Here is a 14,306-nt window from a genome sequence, read left to right on the forward strand (position 1 = left end):
ATGGCTTGGCGCTCAGGCCCAGACAAATTGAACAATCAAGCCTTAGGTAACTTGGCTCCGGGTACTAAATCAATGGCACAATCATAGGGTCTATGTGGTGGCAGCGCCTCAGCCTCACTTTCGGAAAAAACGTCTTCGAAATCTTTCAGGTACTCTGGAATACCTTCCAGATCGACAGACGACACAGACACTGATTTAACAGCGTTAACAAGATGTCCCCGGTTACCACATTTACTATTGCATCCCCATTGAGTGATTTCCCCTGTAACCCAATCAATGGTAGGATTATGGCGTTGAAGCCAAGGCATCCCCAGTACCAGTCCTGCAGGCAAGTTATCTACCACCAGACAACTTAGTTTCTCCACATGAGTGGAATCCACTTTTAGAGAAAAAAGTTTAGACCTGCAACAGATACCGTCTTGGGTAAGAGGAGATGAGTCAGTTGCCACAAGTTTAACAAGATCGTGAAGCCTGACTGTCCCTATCTTATAAAGAGTCATAACCTTGGTATCAATCAGGTTCACAGCCGAACCGCAGTCAATAAAAGCAGTAGTCTGAACAGGACCATAACCAAGTTCCAGTTCCACCTGCAGCACCATTTTTGCACATGAGGAAAATTGTACCTGAAGGTCTGGGTAGCCTCCTCGATTACTACCCAGACCTAGTCGTTTCCCGCCATCTTGGAGGATGACGGACAGGAGGGGCAGTCCTTCTTCCAATGTCCAGATTTCCCACAATAGAAGCACAACTGCTTTTCCCGGCGGCGTCTTCTTTCCTTTCCCTCACAGGTGACAGCGTTCACCTCCATAGCCATAGGAAGAGTCTGGGTCTCATCTCCACTGAAGAATAAGGGCGTTTCCCATTGCATAATGCCTCTAGCCCGCAGCCTGCGATCCATGCGAACCGCTTGGACCATGGCATCCTCCAGGGAGTCAGGCAGAGGATGAAGTGCCAAAGCATCCTTCAGACGTTCACACAGGCCTCTGTGGAACAGCCCCCACAGGGTGGCGTCACTCCAGGAAATCTCCGCTGCCCAACGTCTGAATTCAGTACAGAACTATTCGGCCGAGTGCTCCCCCTGACGACACTCATCACTTTGTCCTCAGCCAACTGCACTCTATCAGGCTCATCATAAATAAGCCCTAAGGCTTCAAAAAATGCATCCACAGACATTCTCTCAGGGGCAGAAGAGGAAAGCGAGAATGCCCAGGCTTGTGGGGACCCCCTAAGCAGGGACATCACCACCCCCACCCTCTGTTTCTCATCCCCAGAGGAGCGGGGTCTCAAAGAAAAAAAAAGCTTACAGCCCTCCTTAAATGCCCTGAAATCATCCTTGTTACCAGAAAACATATCTGGTAATTTAACCGGGGATTTAGGTGGGACTAAAATGACATCTCTATTCCCCACCTGCTGGAAGCCAGCGGAAAGTACCCCCTGAACTGAGTCCTCAACCTGCCGTTGGGACTGGGCCAGAGCTTGGTGCTCCAAACTAAGCTTCTGCAGTGACTGAGTCAAGCTTTTCACCTGCTCAGATAAAGCACACATTGGGTCCATGCTGCAGAAGTGAGGAGAGAAAGAAAAATTGTAGGCCAGTTATAATGTCAGAGACACCGCACTGAACTTGCTCACTGAGCCAGTGCGCATGCCCTGAGTAAAGCGAAAGCATGCTCAAAGCTACCTGTGGAGCGGGCAGCAACCGAATAGATGCGTACTTCAGAGCCGCAGGACCTGAAGCACGTGACTGCTAGAGGCGTGGCCTAAACTCCACAGAGCTAGGAGCTGCAAGACAATTCCTAGCAGAGTAACCGCGAGACAAAGTTACCAAGGGGCATAGACAGTGAGAATAGTCAGGACGTAGCCAATGAGTCATACACAGATAGCTGCAAGGTACAAGAGGGGCGAGCAGAGAGTAGTCAGGTCACAGGCAATGAGTCATACACAGATAATAACGCAGTACAAAAACAACAGGCAAACTCACAGTGGGAAACAGAATCGGGTCAGAACCATATAAACAAGCTATAGCAACACAGGCACACGGGGGTCAGCACACTAGGCCAAAGGCAAAAATATAACTGGCAGGGATTGAAGCTACCCAGAGGTTTATGAAGCTCTCCCAGAACCAGAAAGAGGCCACAATCATTAACCCCAAGTGTGCAGGTCAAAACCTGCACAGAGCTCCAGACATTAACCCCCGGTGTGCAGCTCAAAAACCTGCACTGGGATCATGACACATATCTTTTATATTTCAGTACAAATATGGTAAGCCCATAATGAAGCCCATGAGGGAATCCTCCTCAGGTGTGCTGCCCAATAGTATTTAATGATATTCGGAACAGAAAAGCCCCCTTGTGATCTATGAGATGTGAGAACACTTTTGGATATTCCATGGCGTCTTTTGTTCCATATAAACTTCATTATAGCAGCTTGAAGAGACCAAGTTCCCCAAGGGGAATCTTAACTGGGAGTCTCAAAATAGTAAAGTAGCTTAGGCAGGAGAGTCATCATAACTGAAGCTATCCAGCCAATCAGTGAGAGCGAAAGTGGCATCCACTTAGTCAAAAGCCTCCTCAACTCTCCAAAAAGAGGATAGTTACAATTATATAAATTGTTATAGGAAGAGGATAAATTAACCCCAAGTATTTAATAGCCTCAGCTTTCCATCTCAATTTAAAGTTTGTCTTTAAATAGTCAAGGATATTAGGAAGAATGTTCAAGGGTAAGGCCTCTGTTTTAGAGGTATTTAATTTATATCCCAACAGCTGTCCATACTCCTTCAATGTGACTATGAGGTTGGGGAGTGTTATATGAAGTTTAGTGAGGGTCAGTAAAACGTCATCAGCAAATAATGAAATCTTAAATACTCTACTCAAATAGGCTTTATTGGCAGGACCAAAATACCTTATTCTTTACTTCTACCCCTGAGCTATTATGAGTTTGACTTATCATTGCAGCTAGAGGCTCTATACACATTACGTATAGCGGGGGAGGGGGGGAAGAGGGCATCCCTGCCTCGTGCCATTAGAGATGAGAAAAGAGGGGGAGACACAAAAGGGCAATTTAATCAAGGGTGATGGGGATCTATACAATGCCTTTAATGCTGTAAAAAAGCTCCACAGATACCAAATGTTTTCACTGTTTCAAACAAGAAAGACCAATTAAGTTGGTCAAATGCATTCTCTGTGTCTAAACTTAAAATAAGAGTTTGTGTTTTATTTTTGTTGGACACATCGATCAAATCTATTGCCCTTCCGGTGTTGTCTCCTCCCTGGCAAAAAAGGACAAAGCCTACCTGATCCTTACTAATAAGCCAGGGTAACCACTGAGTAAGTCTATTAGCCAACATACGGGTAAATATTTTCAAGTCCGAGCTTAATGGGGCTATTGGACAATAATTAGAGCAATCCAGAGGGTTTTTTCCCACTTTAAGAATAAGTATCAAGTATGAATGTGACAGGGTATCTGGTATGAAAGGTCTCACAACAGAGAGAATTATTTTTTGTGTTTAAATGTTGAAAATGTTATGTAGATTTATCAAATGAGAGCCCTCCATGAATGAGTTAAACATTTTAGTCATGTGGGAAATCAGCTCCTCTGCAAAAGTTTTATAATGAAGATATGTCAACCCATCTGGGCCAGGAGACTTTCCCAAAGGCAAGTCTTTCAAGATTTCAGCAATTTCCTCTTGAGTAACCAGAATATTAAGAGAGTTTATCGCTTCAGGGGCCAGGACTGGTAAATTTAAATTGGATAAATAATTTTTCAATAGGGAGTCTCTTTTATTTTCATCTGAAGGAAGCGTATCCTGGAGATTATATAATTTATTATAGAAATTCTAAAATAAATTAGAAATCTCAGATGGATTGTAGTGTATAGTGCCATCTTCACTTATTGCTTGGGGATTCAAGGACAATGCCCTCTCCTTCAATTGCATCGCCAATAGATTACCCTTTTCAAATTATTTGTGCTTTGTGTATAAGCAACTTATTTCTAATCTCTGCCACCCTCCTCAAAACCTACAGAGAAGGAGATGCAGTTAATGTTCTTCTCTTTTGAGTTGCAAAGAAAGATTATTATATTTAAGTTTGGCATTTTTTTCCGATTTGGAACCCTCTTTAATACAATGACACCACATTACTACCTTATGAGCCTCCCACAGCATTGAGGGAGAAGAAACTGAGCCCTCATTTAGGTGGAAAAAGTCAGATGGATGTTCAAGTAGAGTTTATCTAATGTTGAGGTCCTTGACAAGAAACACATTCAGGTACCAGTGGCAGACCCAAGTTAACGGCTGAGAAGGCTTCAGATGCAACAGAATTGGGGCATGATAGGACCAAGTGATTTGTTCCATCTCTACCCTTTTCAGCATTCTAAGATTTAAAATATTTTTTAAAAAAACTATCCTTGTATGTGTACGGTGTGGCGAGGAAAAAAAGATTAGGTCCTGTTAGGTGTCGGTCCGGTCTGATGGGTGTCGCGGTCCGATTCAGCGCTTCCCATCTTCATATGATGCCGTCCTCTTCTTTCCTTCCCATCGCAGCTCCTGCGCAGGCGCACTGTTCTACCCTGTCGAGGGCAGAGCAGAGTCCTGCATTGCGCAGGCACCGGGAGAGGTCCGGCGCCTGCGCACTGCAGTATTCTGCACTGCCCTCAACAGGGTAGAACAGTGCACCTGCGCCGGAGCCACGACAGGAAGGAAAGAAGAGGACGTCACCATTAGAAGATGGGAGGCGCCAGACCGCAACACCCATCAGACCAAGAGCAGACCGCCCCACGGTGAGTATAATCTAACTTTTTTCTTATCTTTCAGGTTACATTGGGGGCTAATCTATAGCATTACAGAATGCTGTAGATAAGCCCCTGATGTCAGTGGCGGCAGCTCATAGTCGAAAAAAAGGGTGTCAGATTCCCTTTACGACCCCTTACATTAAGTGAAATTATACGAGTCATAGTGTAAGCCTAAGGACAAATGTCTGCAAATGTCCAGCGCACTACTCACATATGTTGAAGACCCTGGGCCTATTTCCCTTCCAGGACTATAGTTGAGCGAATTGGTTTGGATTCGGTCGCTGAATCTGAATTTGCCATATTTGTACACTATTCGTGCCAAATGTGTTCGTTGATCGGTTCCGAACATATTTGGTAATTTCCACTCCCATTGATTCTAATGACATTCGGCTGTGTTCGACAAATATTGCAAAAACAATATTCACTGCCAATCGTATTCGGAACCGAATCAGAACAAATTCGCTCTACTCTATCCAGGACCTCCTAATATATGCCAGATTACCTTACTTTCACAGGACTTCTTCCGCTCCATCTGAATTATCTAAGCTATAATAAAAGGGGATGGTAAACACACAATGTTAGGGAAAACACAAAGACACAAACAATTTTTTAGAAAAACTACAAATTTCAATGAACATAAAACTGTATTTCCCTGGAAACACTGGGCAAGGGGTTACACCTGTGGAACAAAATGAACCCATCAGGAATTTGATGTAAATAAGGTAACCCCAATATAAAATACTGTGGGGTAGGGCCTGAAATTTAACCTGAGCAGGAAGAAAAGAGATCCAAAGGAGATAACAAATAACTGCACCTGTGCAGGCGGAGCTATCTTGGAGGAGGACATGTTTTTATTTATTCTCCAGCAAGATCAGATCTCTATACAAACCGATAGCGGCTACAGCGCAGGTGCCCCGGGCGCCATTTTCAAAATGACTTTTTTTCTCGCTCAAGTAAATCTGCTAAAGGGATTAAGCGCACAGTAACCATGCAATTATGCTGCAGTGCCGGTGCCACAGCCGGCACCTATCTGCAGAAGCGATATTTTTAATTCAGTATGTGATAGTATTCATTATGCAAACTAGGGGGACAGGTCAGTGAGGGATCAGTGACCTGTCTGCAGTCTGCATTATGAATAGCTAATCAGAGCACACATACATGAACTCCGCCTTAGGGCACGAGAATCTCATTAACACAAAACTGAAAATAAAGATTAAGAATCAGCCACAAGACCGATTTCATCAACCAAGGTATCATTTTATTCAGTATAACGGCGCAGACCTGACACAGTCTGTAGCTTACTATGCATAATCCTGCTGACAGGTTCCCTTTAATGAATCACGGAGACAGGATAGAGTCTTCTATAATCACTGCAGTGTCAGAAGCAACAGAGTTCCCTTTGCTGTACTATGCTGACTTTGCTACTTCAATTTATTTGGGAGCTATGAAAACAGTGGAGCTGGCTCCATAGTTTCATCTCTGGAGGTCGGAGCTGGATGGAAATATTCTCATCTCAGCCATGAAATGCCAAATTCTCTTTTACCTGCTTCAAATCTGCAGTCACATTTGAGGCCAAATGTCAAGACTCTTGATGTATATCCAACTAGTAATTTAGATTTGCAACCTTTCCATCCTCTAATGAGATACAATGATTTGCTTGGACTAGTGCTTCTTAAAGTGTGAGGCCAGTTGTTATGACTGCCAAAGCACATTCACACGGGTAACTGTTGTGAACTCATTTTCTGGTCTGCCTCTGGTTTCTGGTGAGGGAGCTGGTTGTGCTAAGAGAGGAGTTGTGAGTTCTCTTTCCGGGCTCCCTCTGGTGGTGGCAGGAGGTAGTGAAGCTGATCTAATTAACAGAGACCTGCCACCTGATAATGAGGAAGAGGAGTGGACATCTGGAGTCTCAGACTGGATTTAAGACAGCCGACTCCCTATTCCCATGCTGGTGATTTTTTCCTGCCTCCTGAGGTCTTAGTTTCAAGCTCAGTTCCTGCCTTCTCAAGCCAAGTTGTCTTTACTAATGTTCACATTTGATTTGGTTTGGTCTATTCAGTTTTTTTTTTTCCACTCTTATGTCACTGTATGTGCCAGTTTGCTTTTTGCCCCTTATTAGATTGGCCTCTTTTTGCTCTGTTCTCAGAATATGCCAGAGTGCTGATATAGTTGGAGAAGTCTAGTGACTTCAGGGTATTTTTTGCTATCAGAAGTGTTGGACATTTTTGCAGGGTTATTTGGCGTGATTGCAGACAGTATCTTTCCTTTCCTGTCCTTTCTAGCTGGTGTGAGCCCCATCGTTTGCTCAGCCTATTTTCCTACCTGTGTTCGTGTTTTCATCTTGTCTCACCGTCAATACATGTGTGGGGGCTGTCTATTCTTTTGGGGTCTGCTCTTGGGCAGTTTTAGATTTCCCCTTTTCTTGCTTTAGGCTTATTTAGTCCTCCGGCTGTGACGAGGCGTCTAGAATCATCGTAGGTACGCTCCACGGCTGCTGTTAGTTGTGTGGTTAGGATCAGGGGTCTGCAATCTGCGTAGTTACCAACCTCTCTGGTTTTCTGTGACTTGGCTTGGTCTTGTTTTCCTCCTCGGTGACCCATTCATAACAGGTAACGTACAAACCAGGGAGACAAGCACCTGAACCTGACAGGTCCCTATAAGGACAAGGAAAAGCCCTTTGACCCTGGTCTGTCCATGCCTGACCGCGGAGGTTGGCACTCTAAGATAAATGACGCCTCACTCGAAGACAGCTTACCCCGAATGTCCTTGGCAGATCCCAGATCTCTAGAGCAGTAGTTTCCTATGGAATAAAGGAATCACACACAAAACAAATGCAACCAACACAAACTACAGCAAAGTGAATGAATCCAACAAAGCCTATCACCAGCAGTAAACTCCAGTAGAGGAAAGTCTTTAAGGCTGCACATGTAAGGTGATAGGTCAGACAAACAGAGTAAATGGAAAACATCAGTTACCAAAAGCCGACAGAACCAAAGATAACAGAACTAAAACATCCAAAGAAAAGGTATATCTGTTGTGGCTCAGTGGAAAGAGATGCCGACCACCGAACACAGAATCAAGGGTTCACATCCAGATGTATGACACCAGGGGCAGCTGGGAGATAGGTATTAGAGAAGTGACAATATTAAGGTTATTAAATGAATAGGTGGACTGCAGTACCAAGACAGGGTATCAAACTTGGGATTATTTAGTTTGGAAAGACAAAGGCTTGGGGAAGAGATGAGTGAAACACTTTGCGCAAACCCAGTCCAGGTTTCAGTGCTCTCTGGCAGTGGACAAGAGCTGCACAAATTTCCTGACCTTCTGGGATCCTGGGTTAACGTTATAATTTACTTGCCGGAGTTTTGTCATCACACGTCACACAGATGAAGTCACACCAGGCCGCTGTATCAAACGCCGCATAAAGAAACCTGGAATGTCAGGAAATTCATTCAGCTCTTGTCAATGTCCAAATCTGATATGAACCATAGACTGGGATTGCACTTTGCGATCTGCTCATCTCTAGTTGGGGTGATCTTATTACTAAGTAAAAATATGTAAATAGACAGAGGTCTTCCTAATGATTTTTTTACACATACAGGTTGTCACAGTTCCACCCATCTGGGTGTCTGGGATGCAGTTACTGACAGCTCAGCCGTCCAATCAAGTACAGGGGCGTGCTGAAGCTGTCAGTACTTTGATGGACAGAATGGCTATCCAATCTGGTAGAGGGGTGTGCTGAGCTGTCAGTGTGTTGATTGACAGCTCGACTAGCCAATCTGTGACTGGGAGGCGTCGGCTGTCTCAGGTGTCCACTATCCCAGGTGATTGCAATGCCTACTTAACTGAGCAGCTTCTCCCAGACAACTGCCAGACGTACATTCACCTTGTGATGTTTATGCTCTGTGCTCTTCTGTGCCTTGTGTTCTGTTTGCTTGATCTGTTGCCTGACTTTGGACTTCATTCTGACCATTTGCCTGTTTAACCCCTTCAATTCCGATCTGTTTACCTCCCGGTACTCTGACCTCGGAATGTTACCTGACTACGCTTTTGTCTCTTTCTGTTTATGACATATCCTCCTGGCTTCTGACCTTGGACCCCTTGAGCACTCTCACGGCTTGGCTGTGAGAAGTGACTGGCGTCACATTACGTCTGGCCGCTACGCTTTTCTTTTTCACCAGTATAGATCCTGTTCACATGCTTTGTGACCAGGTGGCAAATTTGATGCAGATAACTCAGGATCTGGCGAAGGATTTCCAGTCTGGAGTCTTCACAAAATCAGTTGCAGGGTCAGATAAATAACTTGATGAAGACCTCCCATAGCTCCCCACTGCCAGCAGTGGCTGTGACGTCAGTACCCTCTGATGTACAGTTGGTCTCTCCCGAACGTGTTATATGCCTCCCTGATAAAGTTTCGGGAGAAAAAGACCAGTTTAGGGTATTCAGGGATTTTTTACCCTATGCCCCCGATCTTCAGGGGAGTAGTTCCAGCGGGTGGGAATAATCATGTCCCTACTACGAGGAGGTCCTCAGACCTGGGCATTTTCTTTATCCCTACAAGCCCTAGAACGGTTTTCCGTTGATGCCATTTTTGAAAGTTTAGGTCTGATATATGACGAACCTGACAGAATCCAGGTCGCGGAGGCTAAGATCATGAACCTAGCACGGGGGGGGGGGGGTCGCACAGCTGAGGACTACTGTACTGAGTTCTGGCAGTGGTCCACAGAAGTATTATGGAGCAATGCTTCTATCAAGTGCCAGTTCCAAAGAGGCCTTTCCGAGACACTCAAGGATGCTCTGGTCCTCCATGGCGCCCCTTATTCTCTTATGGAGGCCATGACTCAGGCCATACGAATGGACCACAGAATCCATTAGATACATGGTGAACAGCAGGCCGTATGTACTACTCCCTGGAGCAGGTCCATTTACTCGAGGTTAGAGTTGCCTGTCTTCAAGTTGCGGAGATAAGACGGAGACAAGATCTTGGACTTTGTCTATACTGTGGTCTCTCTGGACATTTTCTTAAGAATTTCCCAACTGGTCCTCATGCTATCAAACCATCGGGAGAAAGTCTGAGTCTGGGTGACGGCCAAGGAGGTCATCCAGACTCGCAGGTACTTTTTTCTTCATCTGATAAATTCGACGCTTTCCTTTGAGAACCAGGTGTTATCAACACTGGCGTTCATTGACTGTGGGTCTGCTGCTAACTTTATTGATTTGGGACTGGTTCTGAAGTTAGGCTTAGGGACAGAGATTAGAAAGACCCATTCAAGTCATCGCCCTTGACAAGACACCGTTAGCTCACTATGTTGTCAAGAAAGCAACGGTGGATTTCACTCTCCAATGGGAGCGCTCCACTCTGAATTCATCTCCTGTTTTGTGTTGGATAATTTACCTGCTGGATTGGTACTGGGATTTCCATGGCTGCAGATTCACAATCCAGTTATTGATTGGTGTCAGAAGGAGATTGTGAAATGGAGCCCCGAGTGTTACAAAAAATGTCTAAAAAATGTACAAATATGCTCCGTTAGTCTGGAGGGTCTCCCGTGGTACCTGAAGAACTTTCGAGATGTGTTCTCAAAAAAAGAGGCAGAGATACCACCTCCCCATTGTCCCTATGATTGCGCTATTGATCATATTCCTAGCGCTAAATTTCCAAAATCTCGCTTTTACAATTTATTAGGGCCTGAACGAGCCTCCATGAAAGAATATGTTAACGAAAGTTTACAGAAGGGTCATATCAGTCTTTCCTCCTCCCCTATAGCTGCTGAATTTTTCTTTGTTAAAAGAAAGATAGGGGTTTCTATCCTTGCTTTGATTTCTGAGAACTAAACAAGATGACGGTTAAAAATACCCACTTCCTCTCATCCCGAACCTATACAATCAGCGTCTGGGGGCCAGGGTGTTTTCTAAACTTGATCTTAGAGGGGCTTACAATTTGATACGCATACGGAAGGGTGATGAGTGGAAAACGGCATTTTTAACGTCTGAGGGTCTTTTGTAAAACTTTGTCATGCCTTTTGGATTATCTAATGCCCCTGCTGTGTTTCACAATTTTATGAATGATATTTTCTCTGACTGCATTGGAAGATTTGTTGTGATTTATCTGGATGACATTTTAATTTTCTCGCTAGACATGGATACTCACCAGGTACATGTCCGTTTTGTGTTACAGAGGCTAAGGGAGAACTCTCTGTTTGCTAAATTAGAGAAATGTGTTTTATCTGTGCCAGAAATCTCTTTCTTGGGGTTCATCTTGTCAGCAGAAGGGTTTTAGATGGACCCTGGGAAGGTGCAGGCTATAATTGATTGGGTTCAACCTCGTGATCTTAAGGCTTTGCAGCGTTTTCTGGGATTTGCCAACTATTACAGAAAATGTATCAAGGGGTTTTCACAGATTGCTAAACCACTTACTGACCTAACACGTAAGGGGGCAAATCTCAAGGTTTGGTCACCGGGTGCTATCAGGCCTTTTGAAAGATTAAAAGAGTATTTTATGTCAGCACCCATGCTGATACAGCCTGATCTTCAAGAACCATTCATTGTAGAGGTGGATGCTTTGGAGATTGGGGTGGGGGCAGTCTTATCGCAGTGACCTAAAACTCTGAATAACCTTCATCCATGTGCTTTTCTTTCTAAAAAATTTTCACCGGCAGAGAGAAATTATGATGTGGATAATTGGGAGTTACTTGCTGTCAAATTGGCCTTTGAGGAATGGAGGCATTTTTTGGAGGGGGCGGTTCATCCCGTTACGGTGATCATGGATCACAAGAATTTAGTTTACATTGAATCTGCTAAAAGGTTAACTCCTAGACAGGCCAGATGGTCCTTGTTTTTCTCTTGATTTAATTTTTCTATTACATTCAGGCCTGGGTCTAAGAATGTGAAAGCTGAGGCTTTATCACATAGTCTAGATTCCATTTCTGCTCCAGAACCCCCATCCTCCATTATTTCTCAGGGTATTGTTGTGTCTATGGTAATCTCGGAATTGGAAGAGGAGAATTGTAAAGTCCAGTCATTGGCTCCTTCCACTTCCCTGGAGTCCAAATTATTTGTGCTTGTGTACCTAAGATTGTGGGTGTTAAAGGAATTTCATGATTCCGTTTTAAATGGTCATTCTGGGGTTACTGCCACAAGGAAAGCTGTTGCTAGACTTTTTTGGTGGCCATCCATGCATAATGACATTAAAGATTTTGCATCTGCTTGTGCCAAAGTCAGTCATAGCCGTCCGGATGGGGAATTGGCTCCATTGCCTACTCCGGAAAGACCATGGAGTCATGTGTCCATGGATTTCATTACAGATTTGCCTCTGTCTGATGGGAAGATGCTATTTGGGTGGTAGTTGATCAATTCAGCCAACAAACTCATTTTGTTCCTTTGTCAGGATTACCTAAGGCAGAGACACTCTCCAGGTTATTTATTTCTCATATTGTAAGGATACATGAGATCCCTCTGAAGATTGTGTCTGATAGGGGAGTACAATTTGTCTCTAGATTTTGGAGAGCTTTTTGCAGTAAATTAGGGATTGACTTATCATTTTCATCTGATTATCACCCTGAAACCAATGGTCAGATTGAAAGGAAAAATCAATCTTTGAAACAAGTTTTAGGCTATGTGCACACGTAGCGTTTTAAAACGCTTACTAAAAACCGGACTCCTTCCCAGAAATTGCGCGTTTTTTTCCGCGCAATTTCACCGCGATTTTACAGCGATTATGATCGCGATTTTGCCGCGATTTTCGCGTGCGGAATTCAAGCACTTTCCAAGCGATTTGAAGCATCGATTGGAAAGTGATTGACAGGTTGGTCACACTCGTCAAACATAGTGTTTGACAAGTGTGACCAGGTTTTTACTATTGAGGCTGCCTATGCGGCATCAGTAGTAAAAGATAGGATATAAAAAAATGCTAAAAAAAATAAAAAAATCGGTGTACATTTACCTTCCGGCGTCCCGCGCTGCATTCCCGGGCCTCAGCGTTCCCAGTAATGCCTTGCGAGACCTGTGATGAGGTAGTCTCGCGTTGCTATAGCGATCTCGCGAGACCGCTAGAGTCACGCGAGACTACGTCATCACAGGACCTTGCCGCAAGGCATTACTGGGAACGCTTAGGCCGGGAATGCATCGCGGGACGCCGGAAGGTAAATATACCCCGATTTTTTATTTTTTATTCTTTTTTTTACAGGGGTATGGTACCCAGGGCCTGGAGGACAGTCTCCTCTCCTCCACACCGTGGGTACCAACCGCACATGAGACGCTTAACTTCCCGCATGGTGGGCATAGCCACATGAGGGAAGTAAGCGATTCTCATGAATTCCTATGGGTGCGGAATCGCGGCAATTCTTTGCGATTCCGCACAAAGAATGAGCATGCTGCGATTTTTTCCGCGATGCGATTCCGCCGCGGAAAAAAGCGCAGCATTAGCACAGCATGTGCGGAATGCCATAGGAATGCATGGGGGGTGTTCTGTACACAATTTTTAAGCGTTTTCGCAGCGTTTTCGCGCCGAAAATCGCGGCAAAAACGCTTAAAAATCGCTACGTGTGCACACAGCCTTAAGGTACTTTGTGGCAGCGTGACAGGAGGACTGGCCTTCGTTTTTATCTCTAGCTGAGTTTGCTTTTAACAGTCGAGTAAATCAATTTACCAGAACCTCACCAATGTTCTGTAATTATTGTTTTCATCCCCATTTTAGTGAATTTTCTAGGATCAGTTCTGAATGCCCTAGGGTGGAGGTCACCGTACAGAGACTTGGGGATGTCTGGAGGGAGGTTCAGAAGAATATTGGGACTGCTCAGATTCACCAAAACCAAGGCCGATAGAAGACGTTCGGTGGGTCCTGTTTTTAAGATTGGGGATAAGGTTTGGATGTCGTCTAGGAACATTAAACTTAAAGTGCCGTCAGCGTAGTTGGGTCCAAAGTTTATTGGTCCGCATGAGATCCTAGAGGTGGTCAATCCTGTGGCATTTAGGTTGAAGCTTCCTCCATCCCTTTGCATCCCTAACATATTCCATAAATCTCTATTAAAGGACTATGTCCCTTCTGCATTGTCTCCCTCATCCCCGCCTCCTCTGATTTCAGTAGATAGTGGCCTGAATATGAGGTTCAGAGGATTGCGGATTCTCGGAGGGTCCGTAATTCCCTCCAGTACCTCATCCACTGGAGGGGATACGGAACAGAGGAGAGCCTGGGTCCTTGCTCAAGATGTGAAGGCGGATCGGTTAGTCAGGGCCTTCCATCTAAAATTTCCTGGGAAGCCTGGGGGTCCGGTGGTCCCCCCCATAGAAGAGGGGGTACTGTCACGGTTCCAACCCTCAGGGTGTCTGGGAAGCAGTTACTGACAGCTCAGCAGTCCAATCCGGTTCAGGGGCATGCTGCAGCTGTCAGTACTTTGATGGACAGCATGGCCATCCAATCTGGTACAGGGGTGTGCTGAGCTATCAGTGTGTTGATTGAGAGCTCGACTAGCCAATCTGTGACTGGGAGGCATCGGCTATCTCAGGTGTTCACTATCCCAGGTAATTGC

This window comes from Dendrobates tinctorius, unplaced genomic scaffold (genome assembly GCF_039654945.1).
Source record: "Dendrobates tinctorius isolate UK_male_01 unplaced genomic scaffold, ASM3965494v1 ptg000155l, whole genome shotgun sequence".
Taxonomy (NCBI): Eukaryota; Metazoa; Chordata; class Amphibia; order Anura; family Dendrobatidae; genus Dendrobates; species Dendrobates tinctorius.